The 22392-nt window shown below is 43.4% G+C and overlaps 1 long non-coding RNA gene across 1 annotated transcript in view; it reads left to right on the forward strand.

Moving 5' to 3' along the window:
• The first annotated feature begins 6887 nt into the window (after positions 1-6887).
• LOC109321570 overlaps positions 6888-22392 on the forward strand; it is a 108576-nt gene continuing 93071 nt past the window's right edge. Inside the window, exon 1 of the long non-coding RNA XR_002104088.1 lies at positions 6888-7633. This is a non-coding gene — a long non-coding RNA (uncharacterized LOC109321570). The remainder of the gene's footprint in view (positions 7634-22392) is intronic.

Genomic DNA, 22392 nt, shown 5'->3' on the forward strand with positions numbered 1-22392 from the left:
AGTGACATTCTTGCATGTGTCAAAGTCTTTGTGGATGACTTTGTTTGTGATCCCCCTTACGTGCCTTTGTTTGTAATCCCCCTTATGTGCCTGCTGCAGTACACTCTAAATCTTCAGTGTCTCAAGACCTAGCATATGCAGTGGGGTAGAACATTTCACCCTTTCTGATTTAGCTTTAGTTCCTCAGGCTTTCAAGGTAGTCTTGAAAGTGCCACCAGTGCCTCTCCTGGGTCTCACCAGGTTCCCTTCAAGGCACAGGCATTGGTGTATCATGTTCATTCCATTTTTGTTAGAATTTATTTTACTGCCAGGGCCATGCAATACAGCTATGACAAATGGGGACTATATAAAAACAATGGCATTTACACTTGCTCCCCCCCCTTGAATCGTGACATTCTTTAAGGTAACAAAACGTTAGCACCCCGTCACATAACAGCAGTCAGTTGCCACTAATTCCAGACTCTCTCCCTGTGATCTGTTTGGAGTTTTCAGAGGGCTGCTGGCAGGATCTCTCTCACCAAAGATTCCTCTGGGGCTTGACTGATGACCTTATGCCCAGCCCTGCCCTATCTGAATCTTCTCTGCTGTTGGTTTTGGTGTTTGCCAACTTCTCCGTACAATCCCTGTGCTTTGGGCTTATGGAAGTTGAGCTACTTCATCAAAAGTACAAGCCCACCCAGAATGACCTACATACTGTTTGGCGATGACAGATCTAGTGTGGAAATATGACTAAATGGCATTTGTGTCCTGAGATGCCTCTAATGGACATTTTTGGGGTACTTATCGCTGCCGAGTTTTAGCGCTTGCCTGCACTGCCTTTGTGCAGGCTCTGGGAGCCCTTCTGTGAAGCACATTCTCACCCACTCATTCCTGTTCCACACGTGAGATCTCAGAACTGCAACACCATAGCCAGCTTAGAGTGGCCCTAAGTACATAGCAGTAAGTTTTCCCAAGACAGAGAATCTCAAAGCTTCATTCAGGGCTTCTGCAAAGGAGCTACACTGCATCATTCTGGGATTTGAAGTGCACAGTGCAGAGGAAGTAGGCAAGGCATGCTTCATGGTGGCATTGCTGGGCTAGACGTGAAGGTAGTGTGGATAAGCCCTTAGTGCCTATGTCACAATATCATCAGACTCTAGTACCAAACTCTGTGAGCCCAGATTAGGAGACCTCTTCCTTATGGCCCATGAAGTTGGAGAGGGCCTCTACAACTCCAGGGTAATGAACATCTGTCTCTCTGTTTGTCTTTTATCAGTGCTTAATCTCTAAAGCATAGGCTGTCCCAGGCTGAACTCTCCATGTGGCATAATCTGAGTATAACTATCCTTATATCACAGTGGGTGCATTTACACATGCAAATGATCTGGGATCAGTTAAGTCTTGAGTAAATTACTTGAGAGTAAACTCTTCCAGATATGTGTCTGTATGTTCAGGGATGTGGGAACATATTTGCTGCTTCTAGCAGCAGATGGCTTCTGTTCCCTGAGGCCCTGCACCAGGCCCCTGCAGCAGCCAAGAGGAGCTCTAGGCTCCCCTAGCGGGGACTGGGACATTGTCCTGACCCAGGCTCTGGTGGTGGAGCCCACCCTGGCAGCAGGGAGCAATGTCTCCCTGCCCCAGCAGCAGGGAGCTCCATGACCTCAGGTCCTGGGAGACCCTTATCTCCCAGCTCCAGCTTCACAGTTGCAGGGTCAGTGCTGAGATGACCATGGGGCTGGTGCTGGGAGAGAAGGCTGGGAGATAATAATCTTCCAGTCCTGGCTTCATGACTGTGGGATGCAGGCTGGGAGATAAGGATCTCCCAGCCCTGGCCCTATGACTGTGCAGTGGAGGCTAGGAGCTCCCTACTGCCAGGGTAGGAGGACATTATCCCTGCCCAGGCTTCAGTGGCAAAGCCCACCCCAGCAGCAGGCAGCTCCTGGGGGCTGGGAGCAAACTCCTACCCACTGCTGCCTGGCTGAACAGGAACACATTTGCTCCTGATCAAACATCTACACATCTGCTACTGCTCAGTAAGTAATCTCAAGTAAATTTGCTATTTGCATTTGCAGGTAGCAAATTTACTCATGATTAGAGCAAATTACTGCACAGTAAACATCTGCATGTGTAGATGCGGACACTTACTATAGGATAATTAACTCTACTGGGCAGTAAAGCATCTTGTGTAGACACACCCAGTGTAGTTGCATCTAGAAGCTGAAGGACTTAAGAAAGGCCAGAATGGTTCAGACCCAGGACCATTTTGCCCGGTATCCGGCCCCTCTCTGTGGCACAGGCCAGATGCTAAGAGTATTTATGCGGGAACTGTCCTGACTGATCTTTCCCTTGCCCCTCTGCCCTTATAGCTTCCAGCATTTTCAGGGACCTAAGAAGTCCTCATTTAAAGTCTGCAACTTTAACTGTAATGTTTAATAACCACTGATGGTCCTTTACTTCATAAATTTCTTCAATCCTCTTTGGAACCTGAGTAAATGATCAGCCTCTGCAACATGTGGCAATGAGTTCCCCAAGCCAATTGGGGAACTCAGGTGCTTTGAACAGAAGGTTGGACTCTATGACTTCATGAGGTCCCTTCCAGCCCTATTTTCCTGTGATTATGCAGTGAGAAAAATAATTTCCCTTTGTTTTAAACCTGCCTTCTAATGATTTCCTTGTATGTCCCCTAGTTCTAGTATTGTGTAAAAGAGAAATTAGTAAATACTTATTTACTTTCTCCATGCTGTTTTATAGGTCCCTAGCATTTCTTCCCCTCATTCACCTTTCATTTTATAGACCCCCATATCTCTCCTCATCTTGTTCTCTAAGCTGAAAAGTCCTGACCTATTTAGTCTCTCCTCATATTGAATGTTCTCTGTATAGGTTCCTCTATACCGCTTCTGTGCCTGGATTACACTGACATCACAGACATTCTGCAACCCACAGGAAATTGGGTTAGTAAGAAACATATTCCTTCTTCCTTTTTCTTTTTTTCTTTTGGCCTTTTAAAGAAATGTAGTTAATGTGAAAACAGTTTGGTGGCAGACATTCTCTGTAGAGATTTATACCCACAGTAGAAGAGGTGGCTTGCCTTTTAGTGTGCAACACTGGAATTATTGTGTACCATTTAAAGGAGCAAGCCCATGAGGCAGTGAGAATGAATGCTTTTTTTTTTCACTTTGGTCTGCTGCATTGTTTTCTGTGTCCTCACAATTAAAGAAAGAGCCTGGGCAAAACCCTATCAGATCACTGTGTGGTCATTCTGTTCTTTTCTGAAGGTAAGTTCTTATTTTAGGGATTCTCTGAAAAGAGCTTTACTGTACACATAGATAGCATTGAGAGACGAAACTATGGCGCCAGTGCTGTATGGGTCTCCTGTGATATGCAGTTAATTCATCTATCAGGAACTGGGCTTTGACTCTTTTTTGAGGAGTGACCTCAAGCAGGGCCAGGGCTGGGACACATTGTTACAGGGACACACGCACATACACTCAATGAGCTATCAAGGATTATTCCTGGAGTGATTAGGAACAAGCTCTAACATGCCTTCATAATAATGCTGACTATTTAAAGCTTCTGAGGGCTGAAGGATCAGATGGCAAAGGGCATGGTGTATGAAAACAGGGTACTTTCTGATGCTGTGAATGTACTAAAAAGGGAGGTGGGGAAGGTGGTATACATGTGTTAGTGGAGGGAACTGACAACAAGGAGGGGAACATTATGGTAATACTTAGCATTTAGATAGTGCTTTACATGTTCAAAGTACTGCATGCATATTAACTGTGGATTTGTAAGCACTGGTGTGGGAGGAACTGGAGTTCATTGCACGGTCCCCAAGAGATATTTTCCTATAGGCTGGTCTGTCCAATGTGCTAAGCTAAAGAAGTAACAATTAGAAATGGGAAGGTCCACCTGCACAGTTATTCCTCTGGTGTACAAGACACTGGAAATAGAGGGTTTGATGCACTAAAATACTGCTGCAGTGGTATATATGTCATGCCAACATGCTTTCCTAGCACAAGAATGGGGCATCCCTTACTGAAAACCTGATGCCCACAGGGCCCAAATGCTACAGCTGTGGTAAGTAGAGAAGTAGGTAGATCCAACCTACTGTGTTATATCTTCTCTCATAATCTAATCAAGCACATGAGTGCAAATTAGAGTTGCCCTTAGACCAACAGTACCCAACCTTAGGGTTGTAACCCTATTTGGGGTTGCAATGATAAAAAATGGGGTAGCAAAGATGCTTGAAGGTGTTGATCAATTATGATGAATATGCTTCTTGTTTATGCATATGCAACTCTCATGCAGGGCAGTTATTCGTCCATGCATGACAGCTGCAGCTCCAAAGCAAGATGTTACAGGAAGCTGACGTAAAATCAGTATGTTGATACTGGCTGGCTGAAATACGTTTTACAGGTCAGAGAAATCAAACGTGAATGTTTTTCTCCAAAACGTTTCTGCTTTGAGTTCTACCAGTAAAACTAATGACCAGGATGAGAACAAGAAATGAAAGAAGTGCAAGATACGAAAGTGGAAATTTGATTCCTTGTTGCTCTTGCCGGCATCATTTTGGGGTTACATAAAAATTCCAGTGTTTAAAAGGGGTCATGCTAAGGAAAAGTTTGGGAAGCCCCACCTTAGACACTCCATATGTTTACATTACTCTTACTAATTTAAGTATGGTGCAGGAAGAATAAAAGAGTACCATTGTTAGCAGCTGTGAACTCCAGTGGCCATAATCATGGCGAGGCTGATATAGTCCACAGATAGAGGGTCACAGACAATGAGAACACCTTTCTCAGTGCCTGTATCAGGCTTTAAGTAACATGGCAAGACTTACGAAGAAGCCCAGTGAATAGGAATGACAGAAGAGTCATTATCAGGGGCTTGGGAACTGCTGGAATGAGTGGTGTAAGTACATAGGTCAGTAGATATGAGGGTTTCTTGCACTGTTTCTGTGGGCAGCCAGTCTAAAAGATTCTGTCCCATAAAAAAGAAGGTCGGCTGCAGTAAAACCAAGTGATATTACAGTCAGAAACAATCCAGTAATCGGCCCTGACTGCCCATATAAATCCCATCTTAAATACCCAGGTACATTCCCATGTTGCTTTCAATACTGTCTGCATTTGCAGCAAGTTCTTGTCTGTGCCTACAGGCCTGAATGGACACGATGACTTTGAAGGATTCCCTTGTTGGTTGTCTGTGCATCAGCCTTGTTTACCACTGGGTGAGTACGTTGCTGTAGTCAGCGTTACCAGCATTGAGTCAATGATGCTTAAGCATCAACTTCACTGGACCTGACACTGTATGTGGATGCCTGATTTTCAGTTCCTAAAGCAAGCCCTCTACTCCCAGCTTAATTGCAGCCTGAGATCTCACAGTAGCCAGAGGAAATGCTAAAAGAACATATTGAAAGTATACCTCAAGAAAATGGATGCTGACATCAAAAGCTGGGAGGAACTGGCTGCTAACCAGCTCCAATAGTGCTGTAACCTCAACCAAGTGGCAGCCTGCTTTGAGGTAAAGCATCTTGCCCTCGAAGCAGAGAAGAGAGAACAGGGAAAGGAAAAGGAGAGAAATCACGACCTACTCTCCTCTTCAGAAAGGCCTGCAATTTCTGTGGACAGCTCTGTGGCTCAAAGATTGGACTCTTAAGTCACCTCAAGCCCCATTAATGAGCTATGGTAGAAATCATCCTCAATTGCTGCTGCTGACATTAGTTGTGGTTTGGTTTTTTTTAGAGCTGGGCAAATAATTGCCTTTTCAGTTTACTCAGTGAACCTAAAAACAAGGAGAAAAGAGTCATTTTGGATTGATCCCAGTTATTTCCAGTTTCCCTGCTGAAACAGAAACCTGAAAGAAACTGAGATTGACAAAAGTATTTTAGTAGGTTTTAAGGAGGAAAATTATGTTTTTTAGAAAAATAAAAATTAAGCAAGTTTTGAAACAAAACACCAGTTCAAAATTAAAAACAAGCAAGACATAAAAGTCTCTATTTAATTTTTTGACCTTTTTGGACATTTCCCCACCTTTATTTGACTGAAATAATTCACACAAACCTAGCTAAATTCACAAATTGCTTCAGTTGATCCAAACAAATTGTTTGCAGTGAAAAAAATGTGTTTGCCCCCAGTTTTGGCCAGTTTAAATTCTTTCTGCCTCCTTCATGTGCTGCTTTTCATTTACTACAGAAGGCATGATTGTGCTCAGGAGAAGTCCTCATTCTTGTAACTTTTTTGGAAAAGATTTACTGAAGATCTGGTAGGAGATTGCTGAAATCAGAGTGGCTGCCTTCAGAGTCTGCCTTGCTCAGGAGAGGTGGCCTATCTCTTACTCAGTTCCTGAGACAGGCAGAGGGAGAGAGGTGTCAATTCTCTTCTAGAACCAGCTCCTATTTCTGACACTCTCCAGGAGGTGGAGGTGCCATGGCCATGGCTGGCTTGCTCTTCTCTGTTGCAATGCCTGCTTGACAGGTGATGCAAATCAAATCAAATAAAGACATCTCTGTTGGTGTGATAAGCTATGCAAGGACAGGGATTTCTGGTCTTTGCTAGTGGTAGTTATAATACACCATGGATGTGCTGATGATGTGGCTTCCCCATGTTTCAAGGTCATTCTTCCCCATTACCTGCCAAGGATTATTTATTTCTCCTTGGCTCTTCTCTGATTCAGCTTCAGGCTATTCCATGTCCTACTGCTGTTGCTGATGCGTCTTTTACTTGTCCCAGGGTTGTGTGCTTTTGTCTTTTTTTTAGCTGTGGAAAGGAAAATCATAGATTCATAGATTCATAGATGTTAGGGTCGGAAGAGACCTCAATAGATCATTAAGTCCGACCCCCTGCATAGACAGAAAAGAGTGCTGGATTCAGATGACCCCAGCCAGATGCCCATCCAACCTCCCATCCTTTTATGCTTCTTTAGAACGTAAGGGAATCTCTCTCTCTCGCACTCTTTGCTATTTCGTGGAGTGGAAGTAAAATCTCTCCTCATTTCAGTCCCTCTAATGTCACAACCATTCCTCTCTGGGCTTTGTGCTGCTCTTTTTTATTCTATTTCCAGCCTGTGAGCACAGCTTCTATACGTGGAGGGTCTGCCTGCATTCTTGTATGTTTTGCTGCGGTAAGGCAATTTGCTACTCTAAGCAGAAACTGGATATCTGAGGGGCACCTTTTTCCCCTTACCCTGTATGCTCTAGTGTCAATACCCATCCTGTGCAATCTGGAAACCTCACAAGAAATGCCTGTGTATCACAGGCAAACTTGGCCCAGGATGCAAATGTCAACCCAGAGAATCTAAAGTGACTCACTGTACACACATGTATCTTGAGAGCCTTTTCCATGTGCACAATTAACTCGTTGACAATCCATGTTATGTAACCACTGGTCATGAATCACTGAGATTACTGTTTGGAACAGGCCAAGGAAGGCTCAGGCTGTGAAACCAATTCATGTAATTATCTATAATGACACTAATATAGAACATATTAATAATGGGAACTGATGTGTTCTTTCCATTTGCGTCGCCCCGATTGGTCCAGCAGGCATCCTAATGTTTTGCTTATTCTGTTGGCAGACTTGTTTATTATCTGCTGCTTCTGTGAGGGAAGAGAATTGGAATCTGCCGTGAAAAGGAGATGCTAATGGATCTGGCAAGGGTGAGTCAGACTGTGGCCAGGGAGGTTTCCTAGCCTTTTTTTACTCTTCTCATTCTTCCTCAGCCTTCCCTGGATGCCACTCTCTCTCTCTGTCTCGCTCTTATTTTTATAAATGTAATAGAAACTTCAGAAATATATTTATCAACTATATATGAACTATGTAAATGTCTGTCACAATAAGTAATAAAAGGGAAAGGAAAAATCAAAAGAAGGGTGAGGTAGGAGAAGGGGGAGGGATAGAAGAAGAAAAGTATGCAAGGAGTAATATTTTAATCACCAAAATACTCCAAGAATTCTTTCTGAATTGCATTAAACATTTTAAAGCAGTTTAGCCTGCTAAGTGCGACTCTCCCCATACATGGCATCTGTGCCATCTCATTGTACCAGATTTCAGCCATTTTACCTTTGGAGATGTCCTACTCTTCTAATGCACTAATATAATATTGCATATGACTAATTAGGCCCCCTGTAATAGTGCAATATGGGAAAGATTCTGTTTAAATTCCTTCAGGATGTACCCAAGAACACACACATTTGCCAAAGGTATCCATGCTGTGTTCAAAACCCTGTTAACTGTAGGTATAATTTCTTTCCAAAAAGAGTTGATAAGAGGGCATAACCAAAACAGGTGATGCTTGCAGTGCATTGCATCTCCAACACGTATTTACTGGAAGCATATTTAATTTTTATGTTTAGAGGGAGCGAAGTATAGATGAAAGATGATTTTTGTTGTATAAGACAAAGTCCAGGATCAATTGTTGATGTTTGAATGCTGTGAACTGCTAATTTCCACTGGGATTCTGCCATATGGAATACCTAGGTTTTCATTCTGTTTCAATTGTAAATAGCATGTATTAGGTCTGTCTGTTATGTGACATTATATACTCATAGAGTGATGCCAAGGGATGCGGAAGAGAAACAGATTTCAAGGCAAAAAAGAATATATCTGGTATATTTGCTACACCCAAAGACTGAAGTCCAAACTGATTTTCTAATACTTGCAACCACATATATTACCATTTAGTTGGTTTTGGAAGGTTACCTTCATCCCATAACTCAGGAAAGAATTTAATATGATTTCCTACTAGAAGCTGTTTTACATGTACAATACTCTTATCCATCCACTTTTTCCATATCAGCTTGTGGGACCCATACTTCAAAAAGGGATTGCCCCAGATAGGGTGCTGACAGACATGGAGGTCCCCGCTCTAACTCGTGGAACTTTACATAAAGCACCATAAGTTAGAACACCCCCCCTCCCCAACTCAATAGATGTTTGCCTGTTGAGTTGGAGGGGCTTCAAGCCTGCCTGCAGGTGAGCAGCCAGTTGTGGAGCCGCTCCTTTCTCCAACCTTGCCCCCTTTTACTCCCACTCCAGGGCTGTTAGCAGCAGGGGAAGAGGAAAGCAGCAGCAGCAAGACACTGGCTGGGGTTTCCCTGGCCTGGGCTATGAGGTAGGAGACTCTGAAACCACCTGCCCCCATCACCCACCACTGCAGCTCAGATTGGGCAAACCCCAGCCAGCAGCTTGCTGCTTTTAGCTTCCCCCTCCCCTCTGCCCCCTTCCTTCCTGCTGACAGCCTAGGGGCTGGGGCTGGGCTGATGTAGCCCAGTCCTGATTGCATGACAAATTAAGCCTTGGGAACACAAGTCCCAAAGCTGCTCTACTTTAGAGCACCTTCTTCTGATACCTCATTTAAGGTGAGTTAATTTTTTACATGATAAGCCACTTTAAAAGTGCTGTGCAGCCATGTACGTATATCATGGCATGGCTATAGAGCACTTTCGGGGGGGCGATGCACAAAAAAAGGTAACTTTTGTCTACACCCACAGAGACCTTATGATGTAACAGAAGGTTTGCTAAGTTTGCTAGTCCGTGGGTCTCTATTTTCCTCATTCCTTCCTTTTAACTTTGTCTGTTTCCTCAGCTTCATTCCTCTTTTTTCTGCTCTTTGCCCCTTTTCCTAGGTCCTCCCCCTTACAATCCTTATTCATGCCTTGGCTTTTCTTTTCTCCCTGCATTTCCATTTATACATCTGTAATAGGGTCTTGCCCCTTTACTGAAGGGTGGAGGGGTCTGGAGCCTGCAGGCCATCCCTACTCCTCTGAACAGACAAAGGGAGCCTTAAGTAAAGTAGCTGTTGGCCCCAGGTACAGATAGCAATTGGTGGTCTTGGGGCAACTCATAAGGCTGAGGATCTGGCCTAGAAGGGCAATCAGATTATATGATCTGGAGGAGGCAGATCTCCTGGGCAGAATTCACCTGGGCAGCCTACAGAGGGAAGACTGTGCCACAGGAGGATGAAAGGGACCCTGCACCTGGAGCAGTGAAGACTAAGTACCTCTGACCTTTGTGTTAGTGTTACTGTGGGGTGAGATTAACCATGACAAGGAAACACTAAGCTTGGTGATCTTGGTGTTTTGAGTGCAGATGCTCATGCTTTTGATTTATGTTTAAATCGAGGATCACTGTGGATATTAGGGGTGGATTGGAGGCCACTGGGGTGTGGAAGAGGCACCCAGCTCACAGAGATTATGCAGCCCTGAACCCTGGGGTGTTGAGTACAGGCAGAAGTCCAGATACATTTAGGGAGAAGACTTTGGCTTGTCAGAGGACTGGATATCTGCAGGCATGGGGTGTGGGCACAGGGAGCAGGCACAGGGAGCATAATTCCAGGGGCTTGCCTAGGGGCCAAGTGGCTCAGAGCCAGTGAAGAGCTAGAGCAGAAACCCAAGAACCTCAGGTCATGGTGCAGTGGACTCCAGGCAGCAGGATCCAGCCAGATTAAAAGTGACCCAAGGCTTAGAAGGTCCTGAGTTCAGACAAGGACCAACCCCAAAACTTGCATCTGCTTCCTGGAGGTAGCCTCCCTATGAAAGTATAATATCAAGTTGTGGCAGGTGAGATAACTGTGAGGAGGAAGGACTCAGAAAGTCCAGAAGTGAGGGTGAAGTGGTCAGAGCCTGATGGTAAGCCAGGCTGGAAAACTTGTTAAGCTAGGGCTGAACATTTTTGAAGTATGGGCTGAAAGATGATAGCTTGCTCATGGTCCACCCTGCTACATGGAAGTCCAAAATTGGAACATCAACAACTAATGTCATCCCAATGGCAACTGGACGCCCAATGGCCTATTGGTCAATGGAGCAACAGCCATAGAAATTAAAAAAGCCCTTTTAAGGGCCTTTTTAATTGTCCTTCATTCAGAAGATTAGGCCTTGGGACATGGATCTGCCACCTGAATGTTGAGAGTCTTTCGAGAGTCAACTGTGACTTTGGGAAAGATGCTAAAGACAAATTTGATTGATGTCCTAGCACTTCAGGAAACCCATGTTAAGAGCAAGGAACAAGCCTGCCTCTATAAGATAGATGGCTATAAGCTTGCCACCAACATTTACAACCAAAAATATGGTCTTGCAATCTATATGAAGAATGAGATATCTGACTACACAAAACTGTTGTCCACTGAAAACCGAGGCATTGGCATGACAGCCATTAAGCTTGGTAAATGGAAAGTTGTTACCATTTAGAAGCCATCCAATTGACAAATGGCCCCATACAGCTGTACTGACTCCTGAACACTCAGCTGTATATGTCGGAGACTTCAACAGTCATAATATGGAATGGAGGTGCTACCTGGTTGTATACTCCATTCTCCAGTTGAAGGGAGATGTTGGCAGGACAGGTGCTCTGTGGTAGGAGAACTTCTGGCTACATGGAGTTTTCCCTCCCCCATAGACAGTCAGATCCACAGTTTACATCTTAAATGTATACACATTTATTACTATATGTAAGATTTACAGACAAATAATGTTAATAAACACATATACAATATATGATCACTTATACAATACTATATTCTATAAATAGCAACTAAAGGATTATCCCATCTCAAGAGCTTCACACTACACAGGAAATTAACTAACCTAGAACAAATAGAAAATGGATAAATAAAAGTAAACCATAAATATCAACAAGGGTGTCATAAGAATATACATATATAACAAAACATTTACGCTATCAAGAATATAGGTAATATTTACATAGCCCTATATTCCCCTCAGGATATAGGTAACTATCCCACTAAGAATTACATTTAATTTTCAATACTTGTCTTACAACTTTACATTCTATCAGATCCAAATCTACGTAAACATTAAAATATAAACATATAAAACATGCATACTCTATTGCTACTTAGCTTCGTTATATCAAATTAATGATTTTAATATACCTCTTCAGTTTAGACTTTATCAACTTGCACTCATAAAACATAAAATATAAACTATATAATACAGGATACCTATTCACAAAATATAAGACATAACTCCCTTTGAATATAGCTAATTTTTATTTAAAAAACCCCCAAGGCCCAGACTATTCTGGAGCCTTGGCTGCATTACCTTATCCTGGGGGGGGGCTGGAGGGGGGCTGGGGAGGGGGAAGAAACTCCCCCTGTGCCCTTTAGGATTTCCCCAGCCCAGCCAAAGTGCCCCTAAAGAACTATAAGCCCTGCCCTTCTAGGCTTCCCCTCGAAGGGTCAGATCCACTGACACAGGTGGACTCCTCCCTCCCCTGCTCACCCAGTGGAAATCCTCTTCCCTGGGAACTCATACTCCAGGGAGCAGGGTGGAGGGTCCTTGTCTCTCCCCCAGTGAGTGACCACTTCTGCTGAGGCTCCAACACTCTCTTTCTCCTTCTGAGCCTGCTGGCCCTGGTGGCCCTGTGCACTGTGGTGTGCACTGCTGGCTTAACTCCTTTGCCCAGGGTTGCAGCCCCAAGGTGCCTTGCTGGGTTCCAGGGTCTCGGTCCATGCCAGGGCTCTCTGTGCAAGGCTTGGGATTCAGATGCCTGGCCTTGTGCCAGGGGAGTGCAGGCATCAGCCACCCTACACAGCTTCCAGGGCCTGGGTCCACTTCCAGACTCTCTGTGCAGCATCACCTGCACTGAGCTTTCCTGGCTTTGTGCCAGGAGTTGAAGGCCCAAGCTGCCTCTTATGGCTCTGGGGCCTCAGTTCCACTTGAAATGCACTGTGCACCATCTGTACACTGACCCCTGGCCTCATATCAGGGATTGAGGACCCAAGCCACCTCATCTGGAAGCCTGATCTGCTTCTGGACCCTCTGTGTAGCACCACCTGCACTGGGCCCCTGGCATCATACTAGGGGTTGTGGACCCAAGCTGCCCCATTCACTGACCCCATACACTGACCCACGCACTGTATCTCTGGCTGCACACCGGGCTGCAGACCCGAGCTGCCTCATACAGCCTCTAGGGTCTCACCCCATACACTAAGCTGTTCACCACTGTGGTGTTTCTCAGTGGTGCTGCTGTGAGCTGCACTGCTCACCACTCCTCATACAGCAACGAGAAGGGGTCTTCAGGCTCTTGTGGGGCCACCACATTCGCCCTGCTGGGCAGCTTTTCCCAACTGTTCTTTAGACCATCTTCCCTCTTCTCTGTCCCTCGCAGGAGTGTCCATGTGTCGGGAACACTGTTCTTTTATAGCTTCCGGAGTCTCCACCCCTGGATGGATTGCAAAAAGGACCAGTCAGGGTGAGGGGCAGCAGGGTCCTCACCCAGGTCCAGGCTCTTTGCCTCACCCTGTGCAGGGATGGGGCAGCCTCTCCTCCATCACCTCCTGATTGGTGGGAAAGTCCCACCAATGGCTTGAAGCCCTTTTGAGCCACCAAGCTGGGCTGCTACCAGGATGTCTGCTACACTGGTATGAAGCCAATGATGAAATCGGGACAGCCTTGACAGACTGGATGTCAGCAGAGGATGTACAGCTTGTGCACAATGCTGACCATTGTACTTTATGGTCTGCGAGGTGGAGACAGGGCTATAATTTGGACCTCACCTTCATTTAGACCAACAGGGGTGCTGCCCCTTTCCTTGTATCTAGAAATGTGCTTTTGGACTTCCTACACAGCCTACCTTAGCCAGTCATCAGCCATGTTGCAATCAAAATCCTTGTTATGCAGTCAAAACAGGTGGCAAGGTAGAAGCATGGCAGGGCAGACTGGTCCAGGTTTCCAGCTGAGGTTGAAAAAACCATTCACCAAATCCTCCCAATGCCAAGGGAGTATGACCGCTTTGCATCTCTTCTCATCACAGCTGCAAAAAACAACATCCTGCATGGATACAGGGAGTCCTACGTTCCTTGTTAGAACTCTGTGTGAAAGCCTCTTCCAACAGTACCAATAGTTGGGGGATCCTGCACTGGCAACAGCCTTGCTTGTGTCCCTGGACACCACCAGACACCAGAAATGGATGGGGTGTGTGAAATACTGGGGTTTCACGCATTCAAGCTGCCAAGCCTGGGACCTTCTGAGGAAACTCAGAGCAACTAACCCTTCAGAAGTTGTGCACCCACAGGTTAAACTGGATGCTGTCACCACAAAGCTGGTCGTGAACACAAAGGGACCACTTAACAAGTATTACAAGCAGGACATCAGGCAGCAACTGAAGGAGTTAGTGGCCAACTGGCTTCGAACTCTCGGACAGTCTCTACTGAGAAACTTAGAGATGGTCTGACAGCAACAAAAGGAGGGAAGGCTGCAGGGAAAGATGGAATCCCTCCAGATTTCCTCCACCATCTCAGACTGATGGCTCAAAAGTGGCTTTTGTGCCAATATTCAAATGCGATGGAGAGCAGCCAAATCCCTCAAATCTGGCGTGAAGCAATGTTTATTGCTCTGCTGAAACCAGGGAGACCAGCCAGTGATACCAGGAGCTTCAGGCTGATATCATTGCTTTGTACAACTTACAAACTATGGGCGCAGCTTATCTTCTGAAGGAGTAGCTCAATCACCAAGGTGTCCGTACCCTGACAACAAGCTGGTTTTAAGCCACACTGAAGCTGCTGTGACCAAGTGCTTGTCCTCAACATAAACATTGAAGCTGGCTTCCAGCACAACTTTAAGACTGGCACTGCATTCATTGACCTTTCTGCAGCATATGATACTGTTTAGAAGTATGGACTGTTGCAATAACTGTCCTGCCTTCTCCCATGCACCAGACTGCTTCACCTTTTGTAGACATTTCTGGGCAACTAATGGATTCATGTCTACCTCTGAGACAAAGCAAACAGACCAAGAACTCTAAATAATGACCTTCTTAAGGGAAGTGTTCTTGCCCCAAATCTCTTCAACATTTATATAAGAGATAAGAAATTTGCATATGCTGATGACCAGTCACTAACCACTCAGGCAAGGACCTTCAAACAGATTAAAGACATACTGACATTAGACCTGTCAAAAATGGCAGAATATTTCTGCAAGCGGGGGTTGTGACCAAATGCAACTAAGTTCATCTTCTCAGCATTTCACCTCAACAAACCCCAAGCATTTGCTTATCTCAATGTTACTTTTTGTACAGAAAAATTACAACATGATCCAATTCCATCCTACCTAAGTGTGACACTCAGCTATACCTTAACTTTTCATAATCATCTTTGAAAAATAGCTGCAAAGATTAAGAGACAAGTGAACATAGTGCAAAAAATTACTTGAATGAGCTGGGGTGCCACTGCTGGATAGTCTACACCTCTGCTATGGCACTGATCTTCTCAATGGCTGAGTACAGTGCACCTGTCTTGGCTGCTAGCACTCATACCAAATGCATGAATATCCAGTTCAATTCTGCAATGCATGCTATCACCTTGAAATCTATACCAGTTCAACCGTTACTGGTGCTGGCCAATATTGCTTCTCCAGACATTTGCCGTGATGAAGCTACATACAGAGAGGTCGCCTGCATGAATGACAATCCAGGCCTCCCCATCCATAGAGATTTAAAGAACCTCAGAGCTCACCACTTGGTCTCCCAGAAACCTTTGTGGACATATGTACAAACCCTTATAGGACATGACAGTGCAGGAGCTTGGAGGAAAGCATGAAATGAAGCCGCCATTCAGAATAAACGTCTAATTTCCAACCCAACAATAAAGGCTCCTGATTTTGACCTTCTGCAGAAAACATGGAAGGCTCTAAATCAGATCCGAACTGGGCATAGTTGCTGTGGTCACTTGGTTGATGTACAGTTGGCACTTTAGAAGTTCTGCAAAATCTGACTGCGGCAGTCCTGATCAAACTATCGACCAGACCACATAATCGCACTTTGCCCTCTATACAAATTTAATGACTATACAAATTTGATGGTGACATTGCAGATATACATTCCCTTTCCTCAAGAGCATTAGACTGATTAACTAACCTTAAACTGGACTTCTAATTGTTGCTCCAAGTCAGCCATATGAAAAAAGAAGACGGAACATTTTTGTTACAACATCCATTCTCTTTTTTCCTGCACAGAGACTAGACTTTCTGGATAAATTTCTTCCTTTGGCAGCCAAACTCCTTTGCCCTTTTCCTGTTAATGCTTAGGTATCATGTTATGAAACAGTGTTAATTTATTAGCCTTTTTTTCTGTCAACGAACAGTATATTCTTCGTACATGTTGCTGCTTTTGGGAAGGTTTTTTATTTTTTTTATTAGTGTTACCTCCTGCCAGTGTTCTGCTTCAGAGGGCTGTCCAATCTTACTATGAATGCTTTGGTATGAGCAAAGAGAATCTGTATTTCTGGAAGAGTCATTTCTGAGGTATGTGCATCAGGCCAGATCCTGCTCCTGTTGAATCCAATGAAAAAATCCTCATTGACTTCATTAAGAGCAAGGCTGGGCCTTAGATTTGCATCCATGCTGAATTAATCCACCTGTCCACTCAGGGGAGAAAAATCATGGCTCTGGTGTTAGCAAGTTAGTTTAGATTTGTTTGTGCCTTCCTTGCAGGATGCTACTTAGTAGACAGAACGACAAAGTCTTCTTGCCTGCCGTGCTGAAAAGAGGTATAGTAGCTGCAGAGATTTCTCAGTTTCCTCCTGGAGAAATGAATGAAATCTTTCATCTTTCATGAATCATGCAATTGGCATGAAAATCATGGGATCTTAAAAAAAACACTTTCATGTATTATCATTGGTGTTCTTATAATTTGTTTTCTGGTTTGTCATCTGTTAGGAAACAACTTGTATCATGTCCTCAAGCTTTTCTCCAAAATGGCACAGGCTATAACATTTTTGAGAGTATAACAGGATGCTCCAAGACTTATCTGTTCCCCCCATAAGGAGTTCACCTGTGTGAGTTAACTTCCAAGCTGCTCCTCACATTTTGTCAGATGTCGGTTGCTTGAGGAGGCTGGGCTGGGGTCATCTGAGAAGAAACACTTGGTGGGGAACCATGATGCCAGCTCCCTGGAGTCACATGTTCCTACAATGGAGCTCTATTGGTTCAGAGAGTCTCTGGGGGGAAAAAAGAAAACATGGGGCTAGGCTCTCATATTCCCTGGAGAGAGGAACACATAGCTTCAATTAGAAGAGGGTTGCAAAGACCATGTGGACAGCAGAGGAAAGTGTCAGGGAGCGCAGAGCTGAAGTGCACTGCAAAAGGCTGATGGAGACAAACCCAGTGCAGCCAGGCAGCAATAGGAAGACTGGATGCCTAGAGGCCACATGGACTACTGCATCAGTGTATGTGGTGAGCCAGGAGCCATCATATTTTCCTTTTGCTTTGTTTATAATTAAGATATATTAAGTATAAGGTGGCTTGGATCAGCTGCTCCCAAACACAGAGCAGAGTGGTGTACATCAGCACCTGAGTAGCTTTTTCTCTGTCAGAGTTTATGAATTGATAAACTCAGAATTATTTGATTCATGCCAGAATGCACTCCTTATTATGTACATTCATAAATTAATGGACTTGGATTAATAATTGATTTCCTTGGAACATGCTGCTTTTCGCTAGAAATTCATGAATTAGGGGAACATTGAGTATGAATTGGCTGGGTGTTGAACTGTGGGAGACAATACTCAGCAGAAGATTAATGGACCTTATTGAATAGCCTTGATTTATCAGGTGGGAGCGTGAGACAGTGGAGTCTCTGTTATAAATAAGATGACGTTTTTTTTCAGCTGAACTTAATTGATGAGAGCATAAATTGTGGGCCTCAGTGGGTGAATTTGGTGGTCCTTTATGAGACTAATGTATTGATTTAATTTGATTTTTTAAGGACCAAAGGGACATTAGACATGGAACTAACTGATCTAAAACAGGATGAATGAATTGGTAACTGTACTTTACATGACACTATCAGCCATTGGCAGGCAAGGTTCTTTGGGTAGATATAATAAAAGATGTCACATCTACTCAAAGAACCTTGCCTGCCTATGTTTTTAGACCAACAAGGGCTACAACCAAAAACCCAACTATCAGTCATTGGCATCTTGAGAGGAAAGGGACAGGGTGTAGGAGAGGAGGAGCCCTGTGAAACAACCAAACAACCACTTTGGCTGATGTTATCCTACCATTCTCTCTATTATATTCACCCTTCTTTTTTCTATATTTAAAATAAATTGTGGCAAGTGAGACTGGAGGAGAGGGCGGACCTTGGCAACGGAGAAGAGGATATGATCAAGCAGCACCCTCTCAGAGAGAGGAACTCAGAGGGTGTTCTTATGGAGGGGAGCAGAGTGGGGAGGGAGCCCAGAACTATACCAAAGCAATCACTTGCTTTTTTTGCTAAATAAATTACTGATAAATAATGATAAAATAAAATAAATTGTTTTTCTAAATAAATAATTACTTCCCCAGATATGATCATGCAGCCATTTAGAAATAGTTGGTGTTAAAAAAAAGCTAGAGGGGCTTCAGAGATACAGGCTTAGAGAAGTTCTGCAAAGAGTAACGTGTGAAGAAAGACTATGAAGCAAATAACGTAAGATGCAGTTGAAAGGCTTGGTTGGGGTTAAGTGGGAACAGTCGTTGGGTGCTTAATCATGGTGTACTTGGCTTAGAACTAAGAGGAGAGGGTGGTATTAGCTTCCACTATCCTTCCCTGAAGAGGGCTAAGTAATGGCCCTAGAAGGAAAAGGGCCTGATTAGGGCAGAGCCTGAAGCTGGGCATGCAACTCTCTAAACTTCAGGACACTCCCTCTCACTGAGAGACAGTGGCCGTGTCTACAGGAGACACTAACTGTGCAGTCATTACTGCACAGTCATTTAGTACTTGTATAAACAAGTATATGAGTGTGGCTTCAGTGAATCATGCGATTGGCACGAAAATTATGGGATCTTAAAAAAAACAAACTTTTGTATACCATCATTGGTGTTCTTATAATTTGTTTTCTGGTTTGTGAACTGTTAAGGAATAACTCTTATCATGAACTTAAGCTTTTCTCCAAAATGGTACAGGTTATAACATTTTTAAGAGTATAACAGGATGCTCCAACACTTACCTGTTCCCTCCACAAGGAGTTCACCTGTGTGGTTTAATTTCCAAGCTCTTCCTCATGTCTTGGCAAGTGTGGGTTAGGTGAGGAGGCTGGTTTGGGGTCAGTTGAGAAGAAACATTTGGTGGGGAACTATGATGCCAAACCCCTGGAGTAGCATGTTCCCACAGTGGGGCTTTATTGGTTCAGAGTGCCTCTGGGAAAAAAAGAAAACGTGGGGCTGGGCTCTCACATTCCCTGGAAAGTAGAATATGCAGCTCCAATTAGGAGAGGGCTGCAAAGACCACATGGGGAATAGAGGAAAGCATCAGGGAGCACAGAGCTGAAGTGCACTGCAAAAGGCTGATGGAGACAAACCTGGTGCAGCTGGGCAGAATTAGGAAGACTGGATGCATGGAGGCCATATGGAGCAGTGCATTGGTGAGTGTGGTGGCCATAGTACAAGCTTATACAAGTACTAACTGACTTCGCAGTAATTCGAGTTACTGCACAGTAGCACTGACGATTGTCTTTTTTTGTGATGCTATGCAAAGTAGCTTAATACTACTGTGCAGTAGCGTCATGTCATGGTTTTTGCCACACAATGCTACTGCGCAGTCAGCATCTTGTGTAGATGCAGCCAGTGAGTTTCTGTGTTATACAAGCAAAAGAGGTCCCAAGTAAGAAAAAGATAGTGATACCAGATCTGGCCAAAAGGGAATGTCATGGGGTACTTTTGGAACTCTCGGACATCAGGCCTATAAATACTTCATGAAAAAGTGTGTACTATGTAAGGCTACATACATTTCTAAATTATATCTAGGGTGTATGACTGTATGATACATGTCATATGTCAGAAAAACTCCAGATAAGGTAAGTGTGAGCCAAGGAAGACAGGATTTGAACTCCCTATACCCAAATGTTTTGGCTAAGAATGTTTCACAAAAAATTCTGGGAAAAAACCTTTTCTTCCACCCAAACTTTAAAATGTTTCACAAATAAATAAATTATACAAGGAAAATAAAAGAAGTGGAAACTTTTTTTTTGTTTCCAAAACAAAAATATTAAAATTTTGATTGGTTGATTTTTTTAAAAAACGTTTTTGTTCTTTCAGTTTTTGTTTTTAATTTTCATCATACTCCACTCCTACTTTCCGTTTTTATCCATTCACCAGAAGAAAGGAAGGACTTGGGAGGAAGGAGAGAAAGAAAGGAAAAAGAAAAAAAAGAACACTAGCTGAAAAAAATGGAACAAAAACCCTGTTTTTTTTTTAAGAAATTGAAACAAAATGAACATTTACATGGAACCATTTATTTCTGAAGAACAATTTCTGATCCTTTAAAAAAAATTGCCAAGCTCTTTTTTCCTCTGAACACTTCTATGCCTTTGGAAAGGAGAAAGGGTTGGGTGAGGGTACTTTTTATTTTGTGGCTCTTGGTCTAAATTTTGATTCAGTGCTTTCTAAAGAAAAATCTAAGTAGATATGCATACGCACAGGGCAAACCAGACATGCTCTCTTTCCCTTGCTTCTCTACAATATATCTGAATAATTGGAAGAGTGACTAAGACTTGATTGTACATGGCAGCAGCTCATCTCTTAGGGTTATTCTAGCTTCCATCTCCACCACAAGTAATTAGCTGTTGGGAAGAATGTAGCTTAACTTTCCAGGAATCTTCTTTTCTCTTTTCTTGGGAAGGAATGTTAAGTAATGCCCTTCTCCTCCAGCTGCATACCATATCACAGGGGTCCTGATGACTTAGGTCAGTGACTCAAGAGCAAATCCAAAGGCATTCAAGTGACATCAAAGAAAGAAGTTTGTTTTATGATTAGAAAACTCTTGAATAACAGGGCTTCCATGACAGGTTGGCTAATTCAGAGGTCTCCCCCTATTATATTACTTTGATTCCATGACAGAAGACTCAATTTCTTTGATAAGGCTTGGTCTAATAAAGTTAATGCCTGCATCATAGATTGCTATGCAGAAGACCCAAGTTCAGGACCTAAGCTTGTCTTTCTAGGTTGAAAATGCAAAGAGGAGGTGTGCAAGACCAGTCTACAGGTTCATACATAATATAGCTCTTCTAGCCAGGTTTTCTACTCATATAGCCTCCATATTATTGCTTCCCAGGCAATACCTTTTTTCACCTCTCCCTAAAGAGTGGAAAGCAAATGGTCTTAACAGTACCCACCTTCCACTATCATTGAAGTTGTGTGTTTTCAGATGCTGACAATAACAAAAATGAAAATTGCTTTTCAGATTTTCAATGCAAAACACATTATTGATGAAAATGGATTCCTTTTCATGACAATTTCTATTTACTCACAAAGCTGCTTCCATAAAAAAAAGTTTTAGTAGTATTTAGTGGTATTTTCAGCCCGTTCAAATAATTTTATTAACATCTCTTGGGAATATTTCTTCCTATTAACATCTCTTGGGAATATTTTTTCCTTATCATGGTACCTGAAAAATATAGAAACACTTTGGGGATGAATGCACATGAAAAATGTCTGAATTTAAACATTGTTTCACCTAGTTCTGCCCACCACTAAATGCTGACAGGATGGTAAAATCACCAAGTTGATAATGAGGAACACAGACAGCTCAGCTCACTGAATGGATGTGGATGAAGTTCAGTATTACGCTTATGGAAAAGTCCCCTAGAATAGGAGAGAAGGGATTTTTTTGTAGCTGGTTTGAACTATGTTGTGGCATTTAATGAAGTTTTAAATGCCTGATGTAGAGTTCTACAGGGTGATTCAAAGACAAAAAAAAAATTCCTTCAGAAAGGATCTCATTCACTATTAAAATGGAGTCATTTTTATTGACCCTTGTTGGTTTGTCCCCTATTACATTTTATTGTAGGACTTTTTCCATAATGGGAGAGCCCAACTAGGAGCCTTGGAGCCATGGTTTTGGAGGCAGTGCTTTGTTCCAGTGTTGAGAAATCCGTTTCCAGATGTGGGCCAGGCTGGCCTTTTCTCTTGGCTAGGAATGAGAGAGGAAAATTAAAATGATGAATGAAATAATGAAAATAATAAAATAATAACAGCCAGAAATCTCCTTTGTTCACAATGAATGACTCGGGTGAGGGCGGCAGCAGGAGGGCGTGCTGTGAGTCTGTTTGATGTCAACGAGAACCAGCATTACGACAGAGATATACATACAAACCCTTGTTACAGGAAGGATGCACAAATGTATTTTCAGTCGTGGGGGACACTTGAAGTAAATTTACTGAGGAACTGCTTATAAAAAAGCAAGTTAGGTCTAGATTTCCTTCCACAGTCTAACCCCCTTGCACTGCTCTGACAACACAACAGACCTCCCCAGCTGAGGATTCTCCCACCAGGCAGTAGACCACACGTAGTATAGCCATGCCAACTTTCCACAGCACAAGACATGAAAAGAGGGTTTTAGCCAGCTGACCTCACCTGCATGCTAGATATTGAGCAAGAAATCTGAGCTGCGGTGGACATTTCTGAAGAGCAAGTCTGGATGC

This window comes from Crocodylus porosus, unplaced genomic scaffold (genome assembly GCF_001723895.1).
Source record: "Crocodylus porosus isolate Cpor-Errol unplaced genomic scaffold, CroPor_comp1, whole genome shotgun sequence".
Taxonomy (NCBI): Eukaryota; Metazoa; Chordata; order Crocodylia; family Crocodylidae; genus Crocodylus; species Crocodylus porosus.